Source organism: Oenanthe melanoleuca, chromosome 5 (assembly GCF_029582105.1).
Source record: "Oenanthe melanoleuca isolate GR-GAL-2019-014 chromosome 5, OMel1.0, whole genome shotgun sequence".
Lineage (NCBI taxonomy): Eukaryota > Metazoa > Chordata > Aves > Passeriformes > Muscicapidae > Oenanthe > Oenanthe melanoleuca.
This window is the reverse complement of record NC_079339.1, coordinates 1,240,378-1,266,628: the sequence shown is the minus strand read 5'-3', so window position 1 is coordinate 1,266,628 and position 26,251 is coordinate 1,240,378. Positions and strand designations below refer to the sequence as shown.

The 26,251-nt window shown below is 39.8% G+C and overlaps 1 protein-coding gene across 1 annotated transcript in view; it reads left to right on the top strand.

The window, feature by feature from the left end:
- Nucleotides 1–12,169: 12,169 nt before the first annotated feature.
- Nucleotides 12,170–26,251, top strand: part of PPFIBP2 (PPFIA binding protein 2) — an 89,935-nt gene continuing 75,853 nt past the window's right edge. Inside the window, exon 1 of the mRNA XM_056494091.1 lies at nucleotides 12,170–12,522. The gene's annotated coding sequence lies outside the window, so the exon portion shown is untranslated. The remainder of the gene's footprint in view (nucleotides 12,523–26,251) is intronic.

The window sequence follows — 26,251 nt, the reverse complement described above, 5'->3', positions numbered from 1 at the left end:
TTCCAGAGAACAGCCAAACATCAGGGAACGATTGAAAAAAGGAGTTCCAGGGTACAATTAGGAGTGTATAGACACACCAGTGACACTCTCTGCCTTCAGCAAAAGGAATTTTATCATTCTGAGCAGGTTTGGTGACTCTGCAGACACAGCTGCTGATATCCCCAGGCTGGCACTGCTTTCCTGCTTTAACCTGGTGGTTAAAGGCAGTTAAAAAAAGTTTAAAAAAGTAAAGCCTTTTATTCCTCATCTGCAAAATCACAAGCATGTAAATGCAAAGTGGTATCAGCCACCTCTGGAATGCTGTGAGAACTTCTACTGGAAAGGATGTGTAACTTTATTTTATTTAAGGAGTAAAGTCTTTGGATGTAAATATGGAATGAGTCTGCCTTTTAGAAAAGGAGTTCTTGGGATGTGCTTTGTGCCTCATTGTTACACAGCAGGGAAAGCCCTTGTCACTCTTCTACAGAAAGATTTTAATGTGAAATCCTCAAAAGTTCAGGCAGGGTCTTCTCTGAGCCTTGCTGCCTTGGAAATCCAAATTTCATGATGAATTAAAGCCTGAGGGGTGGGGTGAAGCACCCAGAAATCCCAAAGAGATGTTATAAATACACGTTATGGTATTGGCTTTTCACAAATATTAGGGTGGATATTGTATGTGGGATGTTGAAATGGTTTTTAAGATATAGATTTTTTTAGGAATGACATAAGCTGATAAAGTGCATTTGTAATAAGTGAACTGCCTGCTTATTGAGCAACACCCAGTGAAGACACCTGCCACTGATACACAGCTACCAGCAGAAATTAAAGACCACAGCCCTAATTAAGACTGAATAAAAAAAAAATAAATAAATAAAAACCACAGCCAAGAAACACCATGCCCAAGGAGGGGCCATGTAAAACATTTCTTGGGACAGGGGCAGGGCTGGCATCCTTTGGGCCACTGTGCCTGCACCACAGGGATTCTGTGGGAGCCACTGAGGGAAGTTCTTCAGCCCTGCAGGAGGAGGAGGGCGAGCAATTTTCAGTCTGAGGTTCACTCTTGCTCTGTTTTATAGTTTTAAGATGAACTATGGAGATGTTTTTGTTTTTCTCAATCCCTATGGATATTTTAGTGTCCCATGCTGTAACAGTGGTGTTTGTACCACTTAATTGGTGCCTTGTCTGAAGTTTTTTCTGTCTTCACTCAGAGCCAGGGCTAAAAGCACAAAGGACAAGAATTTCTCATGTTTGGGCTTGGTTGTTAAATCTTATCTAAAGTACAGAGAGTTCTGCAACATTTCTAGCTACCAGCTAAAAGTGAGCAAAATGAGCTGGCTACAAGGTCTCCTAAAGATAAACAGTCCAATAGAGAATTAACACCTATATTATTTATATTTTTAACCCAATAACCAAATGCCTGTGACCCTCAGTGCAGCACTGATTGTCCAACCAGAAACTACTGCCTGAAATTATGAAGAAGAGGAAGAAGACAGAAAGAGACAACACCCAAAATCCTCTATCTTGTCCCACACCTATTACTATATTATAAAAACCTCAAATTCCAAATCCTTCACCATGTGAAATCACACACTTCTATTTAACCACACACCTGTGATCCCAACTCCATCACTCAAATTCTCCAAAGCCTCAAGTCAAAAGCAGTGTTCTGCTGGGGATCAGTGCCAGAAAGCACAGAAAGCTCAAAATTCCCAAATTTCTGGGATCCAGCAGCATTCCTGTGCTCATTGGGAGTTTCACCACACACATTTCACCTTGGCTTTGACAAAGAAAAAAACATCTTCTATCACTTCAGCATTGCTCACACTCCTCCTGGAGCACAGCACAGACCAGGCTACTGGTTTTGCAGCAAGGAATAAGCTGGTATATGAATTTTGTGGGCTGTAGTGGCAGCAGAATCTCTGGGCTTACAGCATCAGTGACACAGTTGAGTCACATCTGTGGATATGGTCTGCTCATTCTTGTTAGAAAAAGATGGCAGGAATTCTCCTCCAGCTTCCTGGTAATCTCTTCAATATGTATGATTTCATTCATTTCATTAATTTCATTAATTTTCATAACTGCTAGCACACAAGCAGGTATTTCTGAGAAAGTCAGAAGAGACATTTTGGTAACTCCAGGATGACAAAGGAAAAAAAAAAAAAAGAAAAAAAGAAAAGAAAGCTCAGAACAACCTGCAGTGATCATGTCCTGTTTGCACTTGGAGCCATCAGAACTGTCCTGGACAGAAAGGTTTGCAGCTTTATCCATTTATTGACACCCCTGTGATGAATTTAATCTTTCTGACAGCCCTGTGATTTCTTATTTGGATTTTGTGGATACCAAGGATCTGGGATTGCTAAAAGCATCATTCCAGTGGAGCAGAGTGTGATGCTAGGAGCATGCCAGTTTAAACTGGGTTTATTTTTACAGTGCCCATCAGAGATAAACTTGTTTGTCAGAAAATAATCTCCCTGTCTCTTTTTCTTCTTCCTTCCCACCTGCCTGGATCTGGAAGATGAGAGCCCCTTTCAGCATTCATGCAAGCAGCTACTATATCAGAAAAACACATTCTAAATTTTATTAAAAGTGGGTTTATCACTAAAAAATGTCACTTTTTCCTGCCTGCTGCCTTCTCCCCTGGGCTGTTTCCCACCCAGTTGCAGGATACAGCAAAGAAACTGCAGAACTAAAACCACTGAAATACAGCTCTCCTAATACTGAAGAAATAGCTCCTCCTGAAGGCAGAAATCAGGACCTGTGGCTTTTTTTTATTTTTTTTTTTTTTTTAGTTGTTTGCACTTTCCATGGGTTTGCACTTCATATGAGAAAATAACATTTTATTACACTCCCACCACACTGAGCCCTGAGCCCAGAAAAAGGAATGTACAGAATCCCAGAATGAGTTTCCTTCTTATTTAGGGCTGACTTCTGTGGAAAATGTTTTATTTTTCTGAACCTTTAGAAGCACCTCAAAAAGGAAATACTTCTGAGGTGGCTAATTTTTGAGAGTTCCTAGCAGACACTGACCTGGTTTTCTATTTCCCAATACTATCTTCACCCAACTGATCTGAAAACTAATGAAAAGTAATAGCTGAAAGACATGTTATAATTAATCCTCTACACAGAATTTTTGAGAGCAGGACTGATCTTATATTTTGTACTTCTCATCTAATTCCTGAAACTCTCTGTAATTATTAACAAATACCCAGACAGAATTAAGTGCTTTTGTGGGCTTTTTAAATACAGCTTTTCAGACTATTTAATTTAAACAACACATGTGCTTTTTTAGAATAATTAATTTAAACAATGCATATAACCAATTGCTTTTCTTTTAAAGGCCCTGTGGTGCTGGCATTAACACTGTCCATCTTCTTCAGCTAAGGACATGAAAATAAAGTGTCAACATCATTTCCTGTGCCCATTCTCGATTTGAAATCAATATCTGCTCTCCTCAGAAGAGCTACAAAGATTTACTTTGGCTTTATGCTCACAGTGCATTTTTCCAAAAGCCATTTTAATGTGTCTGCAAGCTGCATCCTGCTTTAATGCCAGCCCTCCAGTGCCACATGTACAGCTGGAAAAAACTGCTCTGGGACAGAAAAGGTACAAAACCTGGTGTAGAGCCTTGGCTCCTCCTTATACAGAACCCTAGAAAATGAGGAAAATAACTGAAAATCAGATAATTCAGTCCCAGCAGGTGAAAGTGTGTGCAGAACTTGGAAAACATAACCAACCTCCTGTGAGGACCCCTGAAAAGTTATATTTCTGTAACTTTCCAGCAAAAAGAGGAGTTCTTCTGAATGCTGTGAATTGCTTGTTTACTCCCCCATTCTGAGAACTAGTGAGTACACCCAGAAAAAAAAAAATGCATTTCCTATTCTGTTGTTTGGCCATAAAATGCAAACATCAATTTTCAGGATTAATGGCAGCAGTAAAGTCAAAAATGTATTGCTCTAATTTTAAATAATTTGCAAGCTAATAAACTGAAACAACCTCCAGGCCACCCTGAATCCTTCTTTTTTCTCCCCATTGGTATCATAAGATAAAGATTTTGGATAAATATTTTCCTCATTGAGTTTCTACTTACAACGTTTTTACTAACCAACAGGTATGAAGATTGTGTTTTTTCTATCCAAACTATCCAAAATATGTTGGCAGTGATCATATGCTTGTGTGTTTATGTTTTGATGTCTGGAAAACAGAAGAGATCTGATTTTTTTTTTTTTAATGAGAAAATGTTTGAGCTCTCCCCACCCACGTTCTGCAATGTAAAACTCCACAGATTTATCAGAGCACAATTAAGGGACAATTAAATTTCAGTTTTCTTACTAAACATGATTTTACTGACTCCCTCTAAAGGAAGAGGGCAAGGAAGGTGCTGCTGATAGTGTCCACCAGCAAAATTATGGGTGAAATATTTCTATTAACATCCAAATTAACTTCAACACCATAAATGTCAGTATCCATAAACATTGCTTCTCATTTCAGCCCTGTTTGTGTCCAAACTAAAAGAATTTCTGGGGCTGTTTGGTGAGGAAATACAACATCACATGACTGACTAACCAGAAAACCAGCAAGGAATGCTCATAAACAAGATGTGAATACTTTTTTTAAAGGAATGTGCTGTGTACACAAAAGAGGGCCCTGGTATCTGATGATGCACAAGCAAAGCAGAGCAGAGGAGAAATTCCTGTCCTTATTCATCCCATTTCTTCAGGGAAACAAATATTTCATCTGTGTGCAACTGCACTGGGCAAGTCAGGGGTTCAGATTCTCCTCTGGTGAACTTGGTGCTTTAGGAACCAAGATTTTAAAGTGAACATCTTCCCAAATATTTCAGCTAAAAATCCCAGGTGAAATCCTAAGATCTTAACAGCAAGAAAAAAAAAATCATTTACAATAGCAAAAAATGAATCACCTCTAAGGCTGAATCCACAATTCATAATTTAGCCTGTCTAAATCTACAGCTATGGCAGGAATGCAGCTGTTCTCATAGCAGCAAGGTTTTGATACTGAGGTACTTCTTTTGGCTGGACATAAATTCATGCTAATTATAAATATGCAAAAAAATTAGTTCCATATCAAGAGCAAAGCACTCCTACTTTAACAAATGTCAGAACCACAATAAAGATGACTGACTAGCATTATTTCCTGTTCAGAGAGGATTTTTTTTTGGGAGACTGAACCCCTTAACTATTTAACAATATTACAAGTCAAAGACAGAGTACATTAAGAAGCTGCAAAGAATAAAATAATCCATTATGGTAACACACTAACAATACATCTTGAATTTAAGACTGGATCCATGTAAAGAAAATTAAACTGCAAATTACTTGCTGACTGCCCAAATGTCAACATTTACATTACATTTCTGAGGTCACCCAGGTTTTCTCAGTAAATCAGAATTCCTGCAGCTGTGGCACTGACATCAAGCTGGAAACAACCCTTCTTAATTCCTGTGCTGGAATTAACCTGGTTCCCCACCAGCTCCAGCCCCAAGGTGGCAAAATGTGCATGAAACTTCTACCCTAAAGCTGTAGTCCAGTTTCTAAGCTGGTTAATCTTAAGAGAGCAAAATATATCAGAAGATATTTTCCTGGTGACTTCTAAGATGTAATGGAAGTGTAGTGGGCAGTCATCTACAAAACATGTTTACAGCTCAAACACAAGGCAGAGGAAAGAGACTCCTAAGACTTAGAAATAAAATAAAATAAAATAAAATAAAATAAAATAAAATAAAATAAAATAAAATAAAATAAAATAAAAATGGGCACCATGTTATCTGTGGATAAGAAGGAAATGCCTGCATTTCTTTTTTTTTTCATTCAGTTTCTTCATGCAGAAAAGCCAATTCTTTATTCACATAATGCATTTTTATACAGTTTTTACAGACCTTGTGTCCAACTTTAATTGGTTAATAGCATTTTTGCCAATTACTCTGTTGGTTAGTAAAAGGTATTTTACTTGTCCATCAAACCTCTCTATTCTTGAATTGTTTACATATTTTCTTCACTGATTTTCACGGGGCAGATCCATTTTTACCCAAATGCAGACTTGTTTTTCTCACCAAGAAACACAACAAGGTTATTGTGTTAATAAACTCCCATTTCCAAGATTCCTTTGGCAAGATGCACTTAAAAGAAGTGACAGGCTACCTTTAATTTAGCAGATCAGGTCTGATTTTTATGAGGCTTTTCTTTTATCATTCCTCTACCTGTCTGTTGTCCATTTATTTCCCAGAGGAAGATATTCAATCTTGGGTGTTTGACTTTTTTTTAAATTAGCCTGTTACATTACTGAAGCATCACAGAGTCCAATTAATGTTTGTGTGAATAATATATATACTTAATACATATATATATGTAAACATATATATATAATATATGCATATAGAATATTATGTGTATATATATATTATATATTTTTATAATATATATATAATACATAATAATGGTTATGCAATGATACTGTGATCATACATTTTTGTTGAGGCTGTTATGGGTTTATATGGGTTTTTCACACTCCAACAGCTTTCTAAACATGTGACCATGCCCAAAAATCACTTTGCTTTGCAGAGCTCAGGCATGTGAGTGAGCTACTGTGTGTCAGCTGAGTTCCCAGGAGCTGACCCTGTCTGCTCTGGCTTAGGTCAGGGTTAGATGAAAGGGGCTTAGGATAATCTTGCCTAAATCCCAGCCCACAGCTCAATCCTGCAGCTAAACCAGCACAGGGTGTTTTGTTCCATCACAGCACCAAAGGGCACTGGCCAGAGCTGCCCCAAAACCAAAAACACACAGAAAAACTCTGAGTTCTGCAGCTGGATGTGAGAAAAAATGGCTGTGGGAGAGCCACAACCACCCTGGCACACAGAGCTGGGCAAGGAGACCAGCAGGGAAAAACAGCACAGTTGTGTGTATTCTTTAAAATAAGAAATACCTTTTATTTAAATAAATAAATAAATAAATAAATAAATAAATAAATAAATAATAAAACGAACAACAATAACAACAAAACAACAAGAATCCTGATTAAGATATTTCCTAAAGAGATAATATAACAATAGACATCTTTTCAGTTAAAAAACAGCTTAATAACACACTTGTAGCTCACAAGACTTTATAGCATTTTTTTTTCCCTACTGCAAATTTAGGCCTTTGTTAAATCCCCCAATGTTGTGACTGAAAGAAATCCCATGACTCAACATCACCTCGTGGAAGGAGATGGAACACCAGCTAACATAGGGCTGTGCTCTCTGCACAAATTCATATTTATAAATTCTCTGTCTCCCGTCTGCCTGATGGTGAGAGCAAATGCAGATGTTGTGAACAGCTGTGCCTGCCTGAAAAGGCTGCAGCTGCCCCCCACCAGCTCAGGATTTACTTAGACAGGTTTGCTGACCCCAGAATTTATAAAATATCTCAGCATGGCTGTGTTGGGTTGATGAAGATGGGGAAACCCATTGTGTACTGCAGGAAAATCTAATCTTAAGTGAGAGCAGTGTGTGAAGTTTTCATTATGCAGATGGTGATAGAATAAGAGGTGGATAATGTTGATGTGACCAGCAATGTGGATTCTATCACCATCTGTTGAAGCTGGGTGGGCAGTGATTCCTTATCTCCTGGCACATACTATCTGCTAATGGGCCATCTTTAAACCAGCCGGGCAATCATCTTTATCTTTCCCACAGCCCATCCTCCCTCCAGGAGATGTCTCCTGTTCATGGCCAGTGAGTCCCAGGGCATGACTGATAAAATTCCATCATCCCACTGGGAGATGCTCCAGCCAGGGGAGGAGCCAAGCCTTTCCTACCCAGATAAAAACTGAGATTTTGAACAGCAAGTAATCCATCTTTCCACTGGATTCCAGAGGAAAACCAGACCTTTGCACATCATCCCTGGAGCTTCAGAGGAAACTGCACCTTCTCCAGGAGCACTGCTCCAGCTGAACCACATCTGCCCCTGCAGGAGGATGCAGCCACCATTGAATGGGACTGTGCCAACACCCTGACTGACTGACGGGTGTCAGCTTGGATTCTGACTCTGGCAGGGTTTGGGATTGTTCTGTGTAATACTGCATTTCTATTTTAATTTTCCTAGTAAGGAACTGTTATTCCTAATTCCCATATCTTTGCCTGAGAGCCCCTTAATTTCAAAATTATAATAATAATTAGGGGGTAGGGGGTTTACATTCTCCATTTCAAAGAGAAGCTCCTGCCTTTATTGGCAGACACCTGTCCCTCAAACCAGGACGATGGGGAAGCTGCATTTACCTGGGGGAGCCAAGAAGAATGCACCATCCCAGAAAGTCTCAGCATCCCAAAACTCCATCCCAAAAACTCTCAGCCTGACAAGAGAGTAGTTTAAAGGCTGAACACGAGATGGCGCCAGGTCCTTGCAGCAGCAGCAGCACCTAAATTTGGGTAATTCCAGCTAATTTTGGATAATTCCACCTGTCTCAGGTGCAGTTCCAGTCACAGCATTAATGGCTTGCTTAAATGGTTTTTAAAATGCTGAACAAAAGACACAATACCTTCCTGAAAGGGTTTTTTAAGAACTGCATTTATCAATAAAAGCTTCTGGAATAAAAAGAGAAGATTGGCAGGAAAAAACCCCAAACTGCTCAACAAGTAGAGTTCTCTCTGGCAAAACTATCTACATATTAAAGATTTTTTTTTTTTAAGTGTATGATATCTGTCCTATCATGTGTTCTGCTAAATGATGACAGAGGTGAGGGGGAAAATATTCAGGTTTTTTCCTATCAAGTAGCTGTAGCTATGCTGCAAAATCTCAATATTCTATTTTCCAAATGCAGAATTTCTGCTTTTATGTAGGAGCAAAACATCTTTATTCAAGCTCTCAACTTGAATGTTTCAAAGTAATTCCACCAAATAAAATAAACCATAAGGCATACCTTGACCACTTTAAAAAGAAAGTTTTGAAAGGATGAGAGAAGGTTGTGCCAGAGGAAATTGGTGACGTGCCTGGCCACAAATCTCTGCTGGAGATAAAGCAGGCTACACTTTCTAGAGAGACATAATGGATTATCTGCATGGAGTCCTTGGGGAAGGATTCTCCAACACTTTATTTCCTTTCTGCTGCTGATTTGTCCCCATTCACATGAAAGGAAATCCCTGAGCATTTCAATGGGTCGGTTTTTTTTAAAAAAACAAGAGATTACACAGTATTGCAGCTCTCACAGTCCTGCACCACAGTGTTTATTTGTTGTTTTAATGCTGGTGTTCCACAGCCTGCAGTCTGTGAGGACTGTGATTTGGGGGAAGAAGTGAAACCAGGCTGTGACTGACCTTTGTTGTAGCCTTGGAGTAAAGATTTCATAAAGAAGGATGTGAGGTCTTGTGAGAATTCTTGAGCAAATTGATACTAAAGGATTTGAGTGGTTGGGATTGAATTTAGACTACTTTAATAGCAACTAATTTAGTCTCCTTTATAAACAGGAAAATTACAGCTTTATAAAAACCTTCCAGCAAATATAACAGCAATTTGGAACATAGAGCAAAGTGGTGCATCAAAAGATGATTTTTTTTTTTCTTCCTGCCTTAGAACCACGAGTTTTTATCCATTTCTAGCCATTTAGAGCCTTCACCTCAGAGTCTGTTTTGGCCCTTACCCTTCAGGGACTGTGATCCATTTTGCCACTTTCCTGCACAAACCAGTGACAGGGACACAGCACAAGGAGAGAACCACTGGGTGCATCAGCCTAAGCAGGATCAGGAATCTGGCCTGAACTGAAACTCAGCATTGTCAAAGTGACCCATGATGGGACTGTGATGCTGTTGCTCAATAAGTTTTAACAACATAAAAATGAGCCCTGATGGTTAAATCTCATTGGGGATCTCACAGATAATTCTGTTTTTAGAGATGGAAGAAATGAGGATGGTTGGTAAAGCCATGTCCAGCAGTGCTCTGCTTTGGGGCTCCTAATATTTTTTTTTTTGGTGGGTCTTTTCTGAGAAGGATGATTCTGCTCTCCCTGAATAAACCCCATTGTTACACAGGAGAGGCCAAGGCTCTGCACAATGCCAGCTTTGTGACAGTCATGGGTCTGCACCACTGCACCAAAGACAAGCCACTCTCATTGAAGGGGGCACTTCTGGAATGGTAATTAGCCAAGAGGCCAGCACAGCTCAGAGAACCCACTACACTGAGAGAGGTGCAGAATTAACTCTCTTGTTACACTGATATTGAACAGGACAGGCAGCACCAACAAGCTAAAGGCAGCCCAGAACTCAGATTCCTTCTGCTTTCTGGTGGTGCAGCAATATTATGTCAAACAATAAGGAGGCAGAGCTGTAAAACCATGAGAGCCATGAACAGACAGGGGTTTGTGCTCTGTGCTCAGCCTCCCTCCTCTCCTGCCTGCCCTTCCCAAGGGAGTGGCAGTGATTGCAGAGCCTCCCCATTCCAGCCTCAGCACTGGAGCAAGGCCATGCCTGACTCTGCCTCTCCCAGGGAAACACTGCAGGACAGCAGGGACCAGCAGGGATTGGCAATTCCAGGTCAGGAACAGCCAGGACAGGAGGAAACAGCCCTGCATCACAGAGTAAATGAGGTCCCAGGTGCTGTCCTATCATGTGGAAAGTTGTCCTGACACCTGTCCTAGACTTCCAGTGATTTGGGAAAAAAGAGGCTGTTTTCAACTAAGTTTTGTCCAGATTGTTCTAAATTCCACTGACTCTTTCCCAAATGGCTCAGCAATACTCAACAAGCACTCCTGCCCAGTAATTTTTGGTATCAGTATTATGAAAGATGCAGATGTTGTCAACCAGTGTCATTTTCATCTCCCCCCTCCATGACCTATTTGAGAGGACTACCTCAAAGCTGAGAGAAAAGACAAGAAACATCCAGAAGCAGAATTAACAAGCAGCCTGTGGATTCCTGCCAGTTTAAATTATTCTTTAGCATGTCCAGAGATGTTTCAAAGGCGTTCTACTTCACTTCCCTTTTTCTCCCTCTCCCACCTTGGGCATGTCTGCTCTGTACATGAGATCCAATCCTTTATCTGGAATATCTGGTATGTGATTCATAGCCTTGGTGTTATGTGTGACTAAAGCAAAATTGAAATAATACAGAAATCTTCCCGAGGTCAGAGAGTGGCTGAGCCAGTAACAGGAAACAAGTTTTAACACTCCAAATACACTGGAAGGTTATTCTAGGCAAAAAGAGGTTCTATAACTGAGAAGTAACAAAATTAGATTAAAATATGTATATTAGACCTGCTTAAACTATTAGGAGAAAGACATCACCACCCCAGAAGGAAACTGTGGTGGTCAAAATACAACCACTCCACAAAGAGTGAAAAGTGTGAGTTGATTTCACTGTATACATGTCTGGAATCTCTTTATCTCACTTTCTGCTGAGCAGTTACTTTTGTTTAGCCATCTCCATAGAAAACTGAAATCCTCAGAATCACCCAGCCCTGCTGTGAAGGAGCTGTGCCAGTACAGCACAGGTGACCCCTTTGGCCAGCACAATACCTTTGTCAGATTTTTACTCAGCCAGGCACCCCAAGTGCCCAGGGAACAAAACCTGCAGCACTTTTCATATTTCTACAAGTGAAATCTCCAGGGAATCCTGGAATTTCCAGGGTCAGAAGAAAAGCTACACTTCATGAGTGTGTTTTTGTTTGACGTTTGTGTACTTGGAGCCTTCCTGCACGAGAGATTTTTTTTTAATTTTTTTTTTTTGTTTGTTTGTTTGGTTTTTTTTAGTCACGGACAAAGCATTAGAGGCTGATTTTTAAGCAGGAGTCCACAGGGGGGTGTTATAAAATAGCTATAACAACATAAAAGCGCTATGCTGCTATTTTCCCAAGAGAACTGGAGCAGGTAAGAAGTGCTTTAAGTGGAGGAACACCTGATTTTTAAATCTTTGGAGCAGCTAGCGCTTTTCTCAGTCATTAATACGATTGTCTGCGTTAACGTGGAAAAAACCCTGGAAAACGCACCAAAAAAAAAAAAAAATTAAAAATTAAAATAGAGCAGTTTAATCCCAGCAATAGCGAGGGGGGGAAATGCAGAGAATTCCCTGAGCTCAGGAATTCAGGAATTCCCGGGAGCACCTGCCCGCACGGGGGGGCCGGAGCGCCGGAGCGCCGTCACTGGGGGCGGCACCGGCATCGGGACCGGGATCGGGAACAAGAACAGGACCGGGAACTGAAACAGGACAGGGAACAGGACCCGGGATCGGGAACAGGACCCGGGATCGGGAACAGGACCCAGGATCGGGATAAGGACCGCGGGATTGGGAACAGAACCCGGGATCGGGACCGGGACCGGGGCGAAGCCGGCGGAGCGCTGGGAGCGGAGCGCGCTCGGGATCGGGATCAGGATCGGGATCGGGATCGGTATCGCGATCAGGAGGATCGGGAGGAGGATCAGGAGGATCAGGAGCAGGGCAGCCCGTCCCAGGGCCCGCTCCCGGCTCTGCCTGCCGCTCCTGCTGCTGCTCCTCGCCCCCGCTCCATCCCGCCCGCAGCAGCGCTGGGAACGCGCGGCTGCTCCGAGGGAAATGTTTGATTCTCGCGGTGAGAAAAGCTCCGAAATCCTGCTAGGGCTGGCGGGGGTGGGGGTGAATAAAGCGCTTTTTTTTTTTGCCTTGGGGTACAGGGTTCAATAAGTGCTGTCACCCAGCTGCAGCCCCGGTCTCTAAGGTGGGATCTCCCTTCCTCCCCTCCCTTGGCTTTTTACAGATTTTTTGGTAATTAGCTATAAAATAGCGGCATGGGGGGTGTCATGGACGGTGTTTAAAGGGTGTTCAGGGGGAAAGCAGCTGGAAATGAAGCTGGCTGTTCTAGCAGTGCAGAGATAAGGGAGGTAAGGGGATGCCAGGTGATCCCCAGTCCCACGGGTATCAAAAATACCTCCTCCTAATATTTACAAGAAAGAAAAGGAGCCACCCTCCTTAGTGCATCTTCCTTTGCTCAGAAGAAGATGCAGAGTGTGATTTTGGCAGGTCAGGAACTGCAGGTGTGGCTGTGCATGGGTGCAGGGCAATGAATGGGTGCTTTGGGAGATTTGCATGTGCCACACATTTTGTGTTTCCACAGCCAAAAAGGTCTTTTGCAATTTCAGGTTTTTGATTTTAAGGTTGTGGAAGGAGGGGAATCAATGAGGGGCACTTTTCTGGGGTTGTTTTGTTGTCCTTTTAAAAAAGGAATATGTGGACAAGTGCATAAAGGACTTCATTCTGAAACTTGTATGGGAGTGTGGAAAGAGCAAGTGGGAGAGCAAAGAAAGCAGAATTCCAACTTTCCATGTTTATTTATTGACTTTGCCTGTATTCCTGATTTTTACTTTCATCTGCTGTATGAACTTGTTTCAAAACCAATGAATCTTTATGCTTCTCTCCATCTTTCTAATGGAGAAATACTTGGTATACCAGGAAAGTGAAAGGTCAAAGTGGGACAAACAAAAGCAAATATGGGTTGTTGTTTTTTAAGTGATATGGGTTTTCCATCCACTTGCTCCTGATTCCAGTTGAGAACAGTTGTAAAGGTCTCTTGAACCTGAAGGAAACCCAGTGTAAATTAAAGCAGAGGGAGAATTCAAAAGAACCTTAGGTTTGTCTTGAGGACAGGTATAGCTTGGTACCAGAATATGAGAAAAAATAATATGTAAAATTATAATTTATAATATATAAAATAATTTCAAGTAATGAGACTTAAGCTGAGGGATAACTCAAGACTGGTTTCATCACTGACTGCTGAAGTTTTATTCTATTGTAGAGACACATGCCTTGCCTGGAACTCTTCAGAACTAATGTTAGCATCACTTCTGAAAACTTAAACGCTTTATTTACCTGAGCCAGGTAGTAATCAAGTGCCTTGACAAAACTTACAGCAGCTTATCTGTCACACATCTGGGACTCTGCCCTATGGGAAGCCCAAATTAAAGGGAGGGGGCAGGAACTGGCTGATCTGTTTGACTGGAACGTGGTAGGAACTGGGCTGGGAGATTGTCCCCTCATTCCAGGTTCCCTGGCTGCTTTCATCTCCCACACCAGCAGGCAGAGGAATTAGGGGGATGCTGCCACCCTGATTTCATTCCAGCAGCCCCATCCACAAGAGGACAAGCAGGGAGGACAGGAAAGAGGCAGGCAAGGAATGAGATAATAAGAGTTATCTTCTCTTTATTCATCCTGTATCTGATCTCACTTCATCTTTCTCCACGTGCTACCAGCAGTGTGGATCAGGATGGGTGTGTGTGTAAATAAATAAAGGGAGAGTGTTTTGGTGCTGGCACAGACCACAGAAGTGTTTTTGGGTTCTTGAATCCATTTTCCCATTTTCCTGTCATGCTTGTCACACTGGGTTGGGGTTTCTCCAGTGTTTGAAGGGAGGATGGGAAGAGAACAGATGGACAAGAGTAGAGTGGAGACCTTAACAATCACCTTCCCTCAACACTGGTGGTGCCAGCAAACAGGCAGGAAAGGCACAGAGTGCACAAGATGAGGAAATTACACAGAACAAGAGCCAGCAGCCACCTCTTTGTTATTCCATGTGCAGCTCTGCTTCCAGCCCTCATTTACCCAACTTGTTTCCTGTTTGCCTCTTTCTGGTCTCTCTCCTCTAAACAAACAAACAAACTCCCACAAAACCCACAAAGTCACTCATCCCCAGACCCTGCTTTCACTCTTGTTAGGCTGCTCAGAGGCAGAGCAGGAGCTCAGTTCATTTTCCCTACAGCTAAGGATTTGTCTGAGCTCTGCTGAGATTAGCAAAGGACTGTAAAGCAAAAAGACAGGTAAAGCAGGGCTTCCACAGGGCTCTGCTTATTAGCAAAAAATCCACCTCCCCCCTGCTCCTTCCCCAGAAAAGACATTTACAGCAATAGGGTGAAACCTGCTCCTTGCTTTACAAGTCATAATGTGATGATTTAGATTACCAAAGCAGAGTATGATGAATAAGGAAATGTGTTTTATGGTAATGGTCACTCAGCAAAGGTGCAAAATCATTGAAGGTGCTGTACAAAGAAAGCTTTTCTGTGTTTTCCAGCAGTACCCAACAGTGTGGAAATAGCAATGCAGCTGAAGATGACATTGTTTAGGACAGTCAGAAGTCACTTTTCTATCAGTGAAGTGGCATCAGTCCAGTCTCTGGAGATGTTTATCATTCCTGTTTGCCATCTCATGCCCAGAGATCACTTCAATCTCTTTAGACATAACCTTGAAAATCTCATAAGCTACTGCAGAGGGCTCAGCAGCAGTGGGTGTCCCTGGAGGGACACTCCCCAGAGTTCTGTACATCTGAATGAAATAACTGAGAATGGAAAGTTTAAGCAGTAAATTAAGTTCTTTAAATTTTCCCCAGTTTGATTTTGGTTGTTTTTCAGGGCTCTCAAACCCAGCTGCTGCTTTGAAGCTGAAGAAACTGAGAGTCCCACCTTTGCTCAGTCTGTTGTTTAAATGGTGTTCTTTAACCTGTGGCAAGTTGAATTTCTTCCTCTCACACCTTTACAACATTTTAGTTCTTCTTTTACATAGATGCACACTAAGCAATGAAATAAAGGTGCTTTTTTTTCTTGTAGCTAGATGCTTCTGTCTCTATGTTTTTATTTCAAGTCTCTCTGACCTTGCAGCATCAGAGTTACCTCTCTTGTTTCCCTCTTCATGTGTTTATTTGCTATAAAGCCCTTTCTCAATACCTCACTTTGCTCTTATCTGCCAATTCATTGATGCAGAGAACAAAGCAGTTCAATTAGAAGGATAATTTCTTTCTGAAACAAACATAAAAAGTAAATCCTGATGGCACTCTTGCCAGTCTAGGTCAATTTGTGTTTATAATGTGCATCTGCCAAGTTTCACTGTGGTGGCTTAGAGGACTTTAACCTGGATTTTAAACTCTAATTTGCTAACCTGTAAATCAAGATTTTGTGGCAATTGTGTGGGTTAGTAGTATTTCTGCAAAAGCTGTGACTGAACCCTGCTGAGAGAAAAGAGCTGTATATTTTCATAATGATCAAAAAGGAAAATTTGGTGTCTTCAAATGCCCAAGACAGGGCATTATTTCCTCTCTCAAATCACCAACAAACAAATTGGGAACCATTAGTGGTTTTCTCAACTCTGTGTGTGGGATATATAAAATACAGTGTGTGTGTCTGTTTAGGCAAATTTTCCAGGTTAAATCTGAAGTAACTGAGGATAAAATTTGAGGATTGAATACAGGTTAAAACAGAGCACTTTATAGAGGGGTAAAGATAAGAAACCTGATGTGGCCAGGTGGGATGTGTCATTGAAGGAATGGTAAATAATGGATCTGACTTGCAAAAAGCTGCAATTATGACCTGGTGGTTGTATGGGGAGACTTTGGCAAATCACCCAAGGAAATGGTAAATTGATGGTGGTTTCCTGAAGCAGATGTGAATTTGGAGAAAACAGATCAGCTGACTCTCCTTCCACAAAACCTTTGGTTGGTTTGGAGAGGTGAAATCAGACTGAGTGCTCAAAGCCAAGAAAAAGCCACAAGTCTTGCTCATCCAATGCTGGCTGTGAGCACTGCTTCCATCAGAGCAACACAAAGTGTATGAATATTCACAGAATGATTCACTTGCTCAGGTCCTGGTGCTCTTTATGATCAGCAGATTGTGTGCAGTTAATTAGTGGAGATAAATCTCAGCTGTTGCACCCTAATCTGGACTTACAGGGTGGGAACTCCTGTTTTACCTTCTCCTCTTCTGAAAACAAGTCTGGTTGGTCTCTGCATTCAGAGCTCACTTGGCTGGGGTTGCCTCCTTTCAGACCGAAGAGAAAAGTAATTTTATTTCCAATTTGCACTATTTTCAACCCAAACTTTATTTCAGAACTCTTATCTGGACAGGGGAAGATATTTGCCAAGTGTCTTTTGAATGCAGTGAATTATATTATTATTCCTGTACAGTGCAGATGGCAGCATCTGCTTTAATAAAGCTTAATCAGAACATCTTATTCTAATAGCATTGCAGTAAGATTTATGAGTGTGTTTCTGGGATGAGCAGAAACTAATGAATATAATCCAGTCAGCTCCCCAACAGAAGAATTCTGATGTTTCACTCCAGACAAAAAAAAAAAAAAAAATTAAAAGTACATGTACAGTAAATAGAAGTCTATGTACAAAGTCTTTTAGTATTAGTGCAGGTTATAGTAAACCTGAAAATTTCACTCACAGACATTATAAATAGTTAGTTAAATATTTATTGAATTAAAACATTCTTTAATTTAGAAAGCTGAATGCATGCAAAGTAGAAATTTCACCTGAAACTGTAAAGTACAATTTTCAGTCTGCTCTGGCAGACTTTGCATATATAAAAAGAAAACTCTATTAGAACCTTTGTCACTAAAAGAAAGGGAAGTTGTTCTAACAAGATTTTGTGCAAGAAGGTCTGTCCTGGCCTGCTGTGCAGAGCATAGTGCTGCTCTCTTGTGAAAAATACTGAATTACCCTCTGTAGTTGTTCACCCACACCATGCCCAGTGTGTAATTGTAAATCAGGCTAAGGATTAGTAAACTGTTTCAAGAATTGTTGTCCAAATCTGTTTTGCCTTGATTGCCTTCTCCATTTTAATTAGGAGACTTGGTAGCATCTTCAGTTTCCTCTGCAGGTTGTGAAGAGCAGCTGGTTCTCATTTAACTGGCAAAAGGCAGATTTCAGAAAACTGCTTTTTAAATTTGTTTTCTTTTTAGCATGGGGAGAGGAGTTTGTGTACAGGGTGAATGGTTTGTTATAAAAGGAATCCACACTCTGAAATTTAGCTGGGATCCACAAGCCATTTGCAGTTTTTATTTAATCAAAGCTTCTGATTATCCAGGACTAATTGCAAATGGGAGTAGCAGCTGCTCACTTCCTCTGGAAAGCCAGATTTGGTACTTAGAAGAAGAGCTCCCAAATTAGTAGAGACTGATAAAAGTGCCATGCTAGGCAGAATGCCTAGTTTGCCAGGCAGAATGTTCTTAAATATCATTTCACTGTGAATGTACTTTATTTGCTTTTCTTAACTAATAAGTAAACAGAACTGCTACATGTACATATTTACAGCACAGTCTTGAAGCAAACCTACCCCTTCTCAATAAACACTAATAAAATTTCTTCATGACAGAACTGTATTTTAGTGTTTGCCAATATGACCATATTCCCTCTTTTCAAGTAGGAAAGGACAGGATCTATATTATTTTGAAATTAATGAAACCGTCTTGAATATTACCACTTGGAGGTTTGAAAACAACTGAAACAAAGGGGATTAAACCTCTCTTATAGAACAGCAAATCAAATTTTCCTTGCAAATTTAATAGAAGAGTACAAAGATGCCACAATTACTGACATGGAAGCAGACTTTGATCCATTTTCTGGAAAATTAAATAAACTGAAGGAACTGATAGTGAATTCTGATTCCCTTCTCTCTCCTGAAATAGAAGCCAAAGATAATGTTATCCAACAGATGGCCATTTCAATACTTTGGTCTTTTGTCTAGATTTGATTTTGATTTTCATGCAAGTGGTCCCAAATGCAAGACACTTCTGAGAAACTTTTCAGCTGGTAGCTGGTAGGGATTAAAGGACTTTGCAGGTCATCAATTAGGCAGAAATAATTTAATTTTGTGGCTGTATTAATGAACAGGTCAAATAAAGTCATTGTTATCAAGCATTAAAATACATTATTAAGTTATTACCTCAGGAAACTCCATGGGTGTATTCACAGACCAAATATGAGTAGCAGAGCACGAAATAACATGAAATATGTATAAATGTGTAAAACCTGGCACTCAGCATGGCCACAGGTGTCATTCCTGGTTTTGACAGTGCATTTTATGGCTTCTGGCATTGCTGTGGTGACATTCAGACCCTCTAAAGTAATGTAAATTCTTTTTCCAATATTCTGCTATGTCACTACAAGGTGTTTAGTGAATTTATTTCAGAGGCAATAAAATTTGACTAACTTTATAACAATATATTGTTTTGGCTAGCATTTGTAATTTTTTTATCTATTAAACTATATGGAAAAGTTCTTCTTGAGACTGGAAGTAACATATAGCAGAATTTTAGCTACAGTTCTATTTTTTTTTTTTTTTTTTTTGGCAAATCCTTTTGTGTCAGTGTTGGTGTTGAAGTAGTTAAATAGTTATCAAAATCTGGAAAGGAATCTAGAGCAATCCTGTATATTCATTATAATGGTTTAACTTGTGGGTTTTTCATGCCCTAAAAGTAATAGGAGTTCAGAGAACAAAATATAATATCCTTTAAATATACCCCAGTGATGAAATATGCTGAGAGCATCCTGACCTTCAGCTGTAAATATGAACATAAAACCCAGAGGAGCTCTCAGTTTATGAACAGGTCATTTCCCAGGTGCAGTTCCTGCATTCAGTTAATTTGCTAAACTTCCAAAAGCTTTCTAAATTCAGTGTTCCAACAAACCTGTGAGCCAAAATGACTGAACTGGAATATGGAAACTTTAGAGATTCATAATTGGAGGCTTGAAAGTTTTACTGAGCAATTAGTCTCCATCTGGAAATGACACATACTTTGAATTTTGCAAAAATTCATTCATGCATGGGACTGGGGCTTTGCTTTTTCCTGTCTCTTTTTTAATCCTTCATATCATAAATAATGTATAATGAGAAGTTTACCTTGATCTGGCTTACCCTTGATAAGATGATTTGACTCAGAAAGGTATTTGTTTTACATTTGTACAGAATTTAGAATGAATACCTTGAAATGGTTGGCAGACAATGCATGAAGAGCTTTGTGGATGGGAAAACCTTGAGAACACCTCTCATAGTGGATGCTAAAAGGTGCAATAAGGAGAATTTTGGGATCTCTTGTATCCTGTACCATAGGAACATCCACTTAGTGGAAGCAGCACAGTGAGCACAAGGCTTTTCAAGCCTAAACAACAGATATTCAAAATTGGATTTACAATTACCTTTTTTAAAAATTATAATCCTATTATTACTTTACTTGTTTTACTTCTGGTGATAGTCAGACCTTGAGAACACTTCTCATAGTTGATGCTTTTTAAAAGGTGCAATAAGGAGAATTTTAGGATCCCTTTTGCATCCTGTGCCACAGGAGCATCCACTTTGTGGAAGCAGCACAGTGAGCACTTCAGAACTCTTTATAAGCCTAAAAAATGTTTTTTTCCCAGATACTCAAAATTGGATAAACAATTACTTTTTTTTTTTTTTTTTTTAAGTTATATCTTATTATTACTTAACTTGTTTTAATTGTGGTGATAGTCAGACCTTGAGAACACCTCTTATAGTGAATGCTTTTTAAAAGGTGCAATAAGGAGAATTTTTGGATCCCTTTTGTATCCTGTGCCACAGGAACATCCACTTTGTGGAAGCAGCACAGTGAGCAGAACTCTTTACAAGCCTAAAAAATGTTTTCTCCCAGATATTCAAAACTGAATATACAATTACCTTTTTTAAAATTATAATCTTATTATTACTTAACTTGTTTCAATTGTGGTGACAGAGTCCAAGCAGTGCCAGTGCACAGAGGTGAGTGTGAAACACAAGAGCTGAGCACTTGAGTGAGTTTTCAGTGAATCCCTGAGGATTCTCCCTGGGTAAATATGTGTTTCTGTGAGCAAATACAGCTCCTCCATCAAACAGGTCATTGAGGGGGCCTCTGTATCTTGTCACACATTCATTGTGGGCTGCTCTGCTCCCCTCCAAAGGCAGCTTCTGATGTCAGTGCATGCCTGATCTGTCTCTAGGCACCTTGGTATTCACTGGAAAAACAAGATAAAGGGTTCTTCTTGCCACCTGCAGTAGTGTTTCTTCAGCTGGGGGATGTTTTGTGTTTCTCTCACCTCTGTGAACCTTAAAAGTATTAAATGCTGCTCTTGGATGTCTTCTTTCTGTCTTGCAGCATATCTGCATAATGCCTTTTTTTTCAAAATTAGAAAATCATGTTACTGCATTAAGTATTGAAAGCAATTATGATATGAGACTGGGATTTAAAATCCAGCTGTGAGCACAGGGTTTGATACAGATAATTTCTGAGTGCTGGCCAGTTCTGCAAGGACTAAGATGTCCCACATTCTGAATAATAGAGAAGCAAAACAAACAGAAAATTAAAAGATTAAAATCAAAGTTTTACTTGCCATGAAGAATTTCTGCCTCTTGGTTATGATGCCCAGGTGTTGGAATGAGTTACTTGTCCAAAGGATTGTCTTGTTAAATTTTAGGGTTTGACATGATCAATGATCTCAGGCTTAGGGGGAGCTTAACAAAGCTTGAGGAGGAGGATGTACCACTGATATTGGGCCCAAAAATGCAGAATTTACAGGCCACAGGGACTTTGGGCAGAATTCCCAAAATAAGGAAAAAAGTAGAAAAGCCAACTCAGCAACTGCTGCAACTCTGCTCTGTGTGAGGGTTGGTATCTTGCACACCAGGTAAAATAATTTATTTGGGGACAACAATTATACCTGTTCTTGAGGCAGAGAAAGAGAAAAAACTTGAAGATGTTTTTTTTTTCCCCAAAGATATTTTCAATAATCTTCAGGAAGCAATCTATATAGGAATGCTTTGTTTATAAGCACAGGCATTAAACTGGCACAGCTGTTAAAATTTATATTTTTGTTGATATGCTGAGTAATGTGGAATATGGTGCTTTTCACAATGATCCATTTGCTGTTCCCACTTCAGTGCTGTTAATCCAAGAGGATTCAATTTTGTTGAATTTGCTGTTTCTAGCAGAAGTATGTTTTTCTTTTCTTTGTTTCCCACAGACATTTTCCTCAAAATAGCTACTGAAGCTTCAATTTATACAGAAGTGCTTGATACTGTCAGTTCCTGTTAGTATAAATTCAGCATATTTGTACCCACACAATGCAGGTTGGGTAATATTCAACCAGCCAAGTGATCCTTCCCTTTATTTATAAATTGCTGCACAGAATGTTTCAAGGAGGGGAAAAAAATAATCACACCAAGATGAATTTTGCAAAGTCAAAAAGTTCACTTTTTAGTACACATTTTTAGCCTTTACATCTAAAGCTGAGTTTAGACTTCACAAGAGCCTTGGTGTCACATTTGTAAAGCTGAGGGGAAATTCAGGACTGAGTTTCATAATCAGAGTAACCCAAGTGTAGATAGTTTTGTGATAATAAATATTCATAAGAAATATTTCTTTTCATTGTGTCTATGCTGCACTGTTTCTCTGTGCAGTCTAACTCAGGTTTTTTTACCTTAGATATCTTGTGGATGAGAATAACCTCTTTGGGTTGCAGGGAATCAGTTTCCTAGGGATCAATCCTGCCCTTTGTTCTGAGGTTCTGCTGCAGAAAATCCCATTTTGGGTACCCCAGCATCATCCCCCTGCACTGATCCTCTCCTATTCCTGTGTCTGCCCATCTTAAGTGACATTTAGTGCTCTCCTCTCTTCTAAACCTCCAGAGTGAGTTGTTTCTGTCAAGATTCCTGCCTTTCCCTCTGCCTGGAAACATCCACACCTTCACCTGTGTCATCATGGGATTCTTCAGCAGCATTTTTTCCAGAAATCAGAAATGCAGAACTTCTAAAAATCAGAATTCCCAGGGCTGCATGGGCTCTACCAGCTCTGCCTGGGGAGTGTTTGCTCTGTTGGCAGAGCAGCTGATTTTTACAATGATCCTCTTTATCCATCAAGGAGCTGAAGAAATGGAGAAGATTTGAAAATTGGACCCCCATGCATTTTTTTCAGACACAAGATCTTCTGGCCCTGTGCTGGCACTGTTTAGTTTGCCTAAATTTTCACTTTTACAAAAGTTAGCTTTGAAAATTTTGCTTGTCATATCTACCTAATCTCTCCCCACTGCTCCCAAGGGTTTGTCCTCTGCTGTACTCTAGGGCAGAATTAATTTGGGCATGAATTCTGTGTTTATTTTACCATAACTCCTCACCTTTCAATTTACCAGAGCATGAATTTGCTTTCAGGACATGGGGAAGGTGTGGTCTGAGCAGTTTCCCAGGCACTGGAGCTGGGTTTAAATAACTTCAAAGATCTCATGGAAATGTTGACCTTCAAGGAAGCAAATTCAGAGCTGTGACCTTGAGGCCAGTGAGATTGCAAGGAAAATTTAAAAAGCAGAGTTTATTTTAAATGTTTAAATTTTGAGGCTCTAACTTTTCTTAGCTGTAAAACTCTCTGAGCTAGATGTGAACTGGAACAGCAAATTTCTCTTTTGTGTGTGTTTATTTTAAGAGGAGAAATGTTCATATTTTGGCTCAGAAACTTTCCTCTCATGTATTTTATCAGGTAGGGTTTTGTTCAGCTGAAGTTTATATCCAAACTATTTATTCAGTCTGTTAAATTTTAACTAGTTAGCAGCTGGAACTAGTTAGGTGACAGAGAAGTGAACTAAAGTAATTAAATTAGTTTTTACTAAAATTAAAATAATTTCTGGACTTAATACAGCAACTAATGCAATTTTGCTTTTAAGAATTGCAAAGTCAGAAGCTGTAACAATTTTATACTGTGTATAACCCAGAAAACTTCCTATAGCTGATACCAATATGAAATTAAATGATGAAGGGCTTTTTTTTTAAGCTTTTCTGGATGAGGTTTAAAGCAGCACTGAGGAATGAAAGCTTCCTGCAGCTGCTGGGTGTTAGAGAGAGGAGCTTTGCACATCCATTCTGTCAGTCAGCTTTTCTAAGGAAGGATGAGGCTTTGTGCAAACATGAGTCAGGAAATTTGGTTATGGTACCAGTAGGAACTGTAACTCAATATCCATCAGGCCTGTGGAGGAGTTGCTATGAGGTGATCTGTGTTTGCAGCATCAAATATCAGTTAGATCTATAATTTTTTTAAAGGGGTTTTCTTTTTTCCTTCACCCTCTGTTCCCTCCAAAATTGAAATTCAGATTTGTATCAGCAAACCTAATGGGTTTATTTTTGAAAAGAGATGTTTGGCTTTGGCTTTGCCACTTTATAATGCAGTAAGTTTAACTGTGTTCTGTTCCCTTCGTATTTTAAATCAAATTATTTAGCATATTATGTTTAAAAGCATCATTGCTTTGTGCTTTTTATGCTCTGACTCATCACAAATCTGGTGGTTTTACAGTGCCAGAGTGCTGTGCTTCACTTAAGGCTCTCCCCTCATATAATGACCCCCAGAAACTTGTTCAACAGAGACTTCAGCAGTTCTGCCACCCATCTGAAGTAATTTGCTGTCAGGTCTTTGTCCAACTTTGCCTGATCTGTATTTCTCTTTAGACCTGCCCATTCTGCCTTAGTGTGGGCACTTCACTTTCCAGCTGAAAATAAAGTTGTTTTTTTCATCCCTATTCTAGCTATTCTTTAAAAACCCTTTGAAATGGCCTTGATTTTACTGATTACAGAATGGGTAATCAATGAAAGAAGAGGGTTTTTTCCCTTTCTGCCTATTCCAGTGAAGCATATGAAAGGGAAATTGGAATGGGATGGAATGGGATGGAATGGGATGGAATGGGATGGAATGGGATGGAATGGGATGGAATGGGATAGAATAGAATAGAATAGAATAGAATAGAATAGAATAGAATAGAATAGAATAGAATAGAATAGAATAGAATAGAATAGAATAGAATAGAATAGAATAGAATAGAATAGAATAGAATAGAATAGAATAGAATAGAATAGAATAGAATAGAATAGAAGTCCCTCTCCTGTAACCCTTTAGGCACTGGGAAAATGCTGGAAGGTCTCTCTGGAGCCTCCAGGCTGAGCCTCCCCATCTCCTCAGCTGTCAGATAAATCAGATTTCTGGCCAGAGAGCCGTGGAGGATCCTGCATAAGTAATATTCTAGTGACCATCAGGAATTATTCTGGTCCCCGGATTGTTGGTTAGGGCTAAGGATTATCTTAATTAGAGAGTCACAGCAGGTTCTGAGAGCCAGGATCCAAACATGAATTTAGAGTTTTTGTAACTGATGGTGCCATGGGCTGGAGGGATGAATCAGTGGCTGGGCTCCTGTCTGGATGCTACACAGAGAAAAAGAAAGGTGGGGATGAGAGGGTGGAAGTTGGGCACATTCCTGCATTCCAGAGCAGGAGTCACCTTGCAGCTGAGAGAAACTTCTGAGGCTTATCCAACTTGATATTTCCTTATGCCATTAAGTACAAAGCAATGCAATACTCAGATCTGAGTGTTTAAACAGTTTACAAACGTGTGTTTATTCATCCTGGGGAAAAAAAGGTGGTGGTAGTTAATTACCATGTGTTGTTGCTAAATTTAAGAGGAATTCACAGGCCACAGACAAGATCTGGATTTCTGGAGTTTCTGTCATAAAACCCCACACCCCTTGTAATTGATAAAGTTGGTAATCTCATTATTGTGAGGAACCTTGGGAAAGTATCTGAGTTGCCTAAATTCATGTTGTTCATATTCTGACCTCTGGGTAGCTGCTGGTTCAAGCCAGCCATGAAAGATTCAAATTTAATTAAGGCTTTCCATAATTCTGATGGACATCTTGCTCATAGTGAGTATGTCTGTTAAATAATATGTTCCTTTTGGACACAGTAAATTGTAGTTTTACATAGAGGATGTAGGTTAAGAAATTTGCAAGGGATATTGGCTCTGAGCACTACAGTTCTACCAGAGATTTTTTTCATTTTATTTGAAATGCAAATCTCAGATTAGACAGACTTACAGTGTAAAACCAGCTTGGCAATACAAATTTCAGGAATTCAGACCAGTTTGCTCTGATCTGCACTTCCTGGAAGATCTCATCACTTAGGCAATTATAACAAACAGGGTTGCAATATCTCTGTGGGCTGGGCTCTGAATTAGTATGAGCATGTGGCTTAGAAGGGATGATAATAATTTAGACTTATGTCTGCTTAACAGTAAAACTTTGGCTATTAATAGCAAGGAGTTTTTACTGATCAGACAAAAAAGTAAATTCTTTTCCTCCTAGAGACCTGGAAAGGTGAGTAGCCTGGTTCTTCTATTTTGCTGGCATCTGAATTAATCTAATAAATCCTGAAGGTTAGAATTTGCTATTATTGAAGCTTGTACTGCAATGTGAGAGGTAGGTTTTGTTCAGTCCTTAGCAAAGCTGAAGAAACTTGTTTTTTTAAAAATAGGTATATATATTTACATAAGTAAATATGTCATGGTGTTCTGCATCTGTTCATGCCATTCAGGAATGAAAACTGCAAAAAATATTTGTAATTACAATACCAACAAATAGATGGATCCTGTTTGAGGGACTGTTACAAGTGTCTTGCTATTTAAAAATATTTTTTAAGGATTTCACCTTTGAAGGTATTTCTATAGAATTAGATCAGAAATGGTAGCTGAAAGCCCAGGAG